This window comes from Penaeus vannamei, chromosome 8, assembly GCF_042767895.1.
Source record: "Penaeus vannamei isolate JL-2024 chromosome 8, ASM4276789v1, whole genome shotgun sequence".
In the NCBI taxonomy this organism is placed as follows: Eukaryota; Metazoa; Arthropoda; class Malacostraca; order Decapoda; family Penaeidae; genus Penaeus; species Penaeus vannamei.
In genome coordinates, this window is record NC_091556.1 from 14120361 (window position 1) to 14124420 (window position 4060).

The 4060-nt window shown below is 41.7% G+C and overlaps 1 protein-coding gene across 2 annotated transcripts in view; it reads right to left on the bottom strand.

The window, feature by feature from the left end:
* The window catches only part of LOC113817325 (DBH-like monooxygenase protein 1), a 452414-nt gene extending 448750 nt beyond the window's left edge, over window positions 1-3664 (bottom strand). For both annotated transcript variants that reach the window (XM_070124386.1, XM_070124384.1), the window contains exon 1: window positions 3119-3664. The gene's annotated coding sequence lies outside the window, so the exon portion shown is untranslated. The remainder of the gene's footprint in view (window positions 1-3118) is intronic.
* Between the last annotated feature and the right edge of the window lie 396 nt (window positions 3665-4060).

Sequence of the window (4060 nt, forward strand, 5' to 3'; positions counted from 1 at the left end):
TGAAACATACAACAAAATGCCATCCCTCATTTTGATCAAGTATGGCAAACCATGAAAACATTTCCTGACATGTACACCCGCGTCCGTAACCTGTTTACAAGATGCAAACACGACACAGGACATCCGCGCTCCCTTTTCTGCGCTCGCAATATGTTACAAATAGTATGTTGTGCCTATTCATTCATGCTGGCTTGGGACTTGCTTTCCCGACGGAGGAGGGACTAAAGGCTCTCGTGTGTGCAGACTTATTATATGTACACATACATATACATACATACAGAAAATTATACAGCTGACGCACATACGAGAGTGCGAGCAGACACACACACACACACACACACACACACACACACACACACACACACACACACACACACACACACACACACACACACACACACACACACACACACACACACATACACACACACACACACACACACACACACACACACACACACACACACACACACTTGCACGCGCGGTATTGGTGGACGTGTATGCATATACGTATGTACACATACCACCGAACATGTGATTCCAAGAACAATTCCATTACGCTAACAACTGAATTATTGAATTTCGTGAGTTCATTGTACATCTCAAAAACAAGACCCTTATTTCTATAACGAAGAGGCGATTTCGTCGAAAAATTAAAGACGAATAGAATGCTAAGGAAACTTAGAAAACCAGCCATCCAGACCCCTCCCCCTCCCCCCCCCTCCCCCTCCCATCGTCTCGACCCGGAGCCAAAATCCATTCGATCGGCCACTTTATTTCGTCCTCAATCACAGCACTTCACTTTGTGCACTTACCCCGCGCCCCGCCCACTGTCAGGATGGGCGGGACCCTCCCTCTCCGCGGACAGGCACACGAGTCCGGACCAGGGGCTGCTGTTTGGGACTATTTCTGTGCTTTGTTGTTTTTTAACGATTGTTCTTTTTAATAAATTCGGGTGTTGTATTTTTTTGTATGAGGTTGTGGGGAATGAAGTTCGTTCGAACGAGGCAAGTGTTTTTGTCGTTACTGTTATCGTTATCATTACCATAACCATTATGATTACCCTGATCATTATTATCATAATGATTACTATAATTCTCATCAGATCTTTACTACTGCTACAACTACTATCATTATAATGATTTTCACGATAATGATAATATTGATGATCATGATAATCATCAATATTATCATTATCCTTGTCATTATTATCATGAACATTATTACTATTACTATTATTATCATTATCATCATCATTGCTATCATTATCATTGTTATCATCATTTCATCATCATCCTTTTTTATCATTATTATCATAATCTTATCATTACTATCATCATCACCATCACCATCATCATCACTGGATATTCTGACATAACTTTCTAGGACCTTCCGTAGAGAGGAGAGTGTATATTCCAGTGCTTCACTTGCACGCAGGAATCAGTGAAAATCAATGCTGAGGTTAAGTAAATCCAACACACAAGAGAGAAGGCAACGAATAATGCAACGTGCAATATGCAGCGAACAAGAGTGAGATAGAAGGGAAAAGAGAGAGAGAGAAGAGATGATTGTCACGATTTTTTTTCACGGTCACTATATATCTTCATTTTCACACCATGTACAAGCTGAACACTCTCTCCTAAATTAGAACAAAGACCATATCTCCAATTTTCGAAATTAGGAGAAAGAATGGAGATAGAAGGAAAAAGTATCATCACAAACATTTTTTTTGGCACGGTTACTATATATTTCTCTAATTTTCATTATATTTTTTTTCTCATTCCTAATCGAAGAAAATGTCAGCTTGAATAAAACACACCAAGCACAAGATGAACACTCACCCTTAAGTGAGAGCGAAGATCATATCTCCAATTTTCGAAAATACGAGAAAGAATCCAAATAGCAGACAGTTGTTGCATGTTTCATCGCCGTGTCCAAACTTAGAAAAGCTGTGCAGTCTCTTTGCCAGGACAGCTGTTGATAACGCACCGGAAATTGCAAGAAAGTTCACGAACATGAAACGATCTATATAACATTTCGATAATCCGAGTGGAATTTCAGAAGATTTTTTTTCTCTCTCTCTTTTTTCCACCAAACGCACAAAACGGTCTAATTATTATGACAGGAACTAATTATACTTAATGGCTAGTCTATTCTTAAGGACATTTGCAGTCAACATGCAATCCTTACCGAGCTTAAAGCAAGTATAAAATCTTTTATTCATTTTAGGATATTAAATGTAAGTAATATACATTAACTTTTTTCAAATCAAGGTATTGAATTATTTATTATTTCCATTCATGAACTAGTAAACTAAGATTTTAAAGTGTTTTTGTTCAAGTGCATCTATTGCAAGATTGCCTGCAAATCATAATCTAACATGTCTCAACGATATAAAGACATAACAAAACAAATAATTCTTAAAGCGATACCATTAGATACCAAATCAAAAGCTACATGTATAGAATCACACGAAAAAGGAAAGAAAAAAAATTCCCGCTGCAGTTTTACTTGCTGCCGACAACTGTCAAGTGAAGCGGGTTTCTGTAAATCTCTGTCCGGCTGCTACATAAATCTTAGCGACGTGTTTGCGTTATATAAATCTTGAGCACACTCTTCACTGTCCTTCAGAATTCTGTACAAAATATTCCGCGTTCTTCCGGCCCTTTGTAGAATCCGGATGGCTCTTGCCTATTCGGGAAAGTTTATCATCCGAAGACAAAAGAGGAGAGAGACATGCACGGAACGAGGTCAAGTTTTGTTGTTATTATGATTTCATTTCAGTGACACGAGTTTCATCTAACGGGAGCGTCTCTTAATTGAATCTGCATCAGACCTTTCGCGAATGATACGTAAAAAAAAAGACAAATGACTTCAGCGTGAAAACAAAAGAACTCCCCCATTTTAAGTTTTCATTCGCAATTGTTATGTTCCGTTCGGCCCAAATTCATTTACCTCTCCTTTGCAACAAATCACATCACGTTCAACAAAGCATTCCTACACAAAACAACACAGTAATGACAGCAAGAGTCCCAGAGTTAACAGCCAGTGACACGTCAACACGAAATGCAAAAGGCGCAGTAATGAAATGTTCACACAGCGCCAGAGCAACACCTACCTTGAGGCCGTGATCAAACACTTCCCGGAACAAATTGCATCAAAGTTCCAGACCTGTCGACGCTCAGCGACAGCTTAGGCGAGTTCAAGCTGTTCACTTAAGTAATTACCGAGCAAGGGCGAGAGAAAGGGAAAAACGAAAATGCGTACAATTCTTTTATCTTTTGAGGTATACCTTTATTTTCCAAGTATCGACCCTATGTATACAGTACACTTACAAAGGTAAAGGTAATACTTGCGAGTTTAGGTTATGTACTGTCATGTTTGCCTAATGCAATGCCAAACCACTAGCATTTTTCCATCAAAGTACAAACCTAAGACTCAGTTTATCATTCACATCGAATATCAAAGTGTCTCACACGAGGCTGAGATTCACACGAAGTTATTGCAAGAGCGACAATTCCCCGAGAGGAGAGCGTGCACACCCACTCCGAGCGACGGTGGGAACAACACTGAGCCACAGAGACCGATCGGCTCTTGCCTGGAACTTCACGGTAGCTGCAGGGACGGCACTCTCCCCGCATGCCCTGCCTGACCAGACACTGCCTGCTCCTTGCTGCCTGAGCCCCGCTGGCCCTCCCTCTCGCTGACCCTTCGCCTCGCCGCTACGTGACGCCACTCGGCTGACCCTTTGACTTCTGGCCCGGCCCCCCTTGCCCACCGTGGCACTCGTGGCACTCCCGCTCGCCCGCTCCCTGACCCATCACGTGGTTCACCTACACACCCGCCTTGCATGATTATTTTTACACCTGCACTTGCATTGTGCAACGGGAATCGATTGTCATGCTAACCGGATTGCAGGCGCTCTGGCTCCAGACGGCACAAGACTACGTATGCAAATAAGCAAGATAGATTTGCAAATTTAACGCAAGTGACGACACTGAACAAACTACAACACCAAACGTACACGACGATCAAGCACACATTCAGCCACGTGTCAACC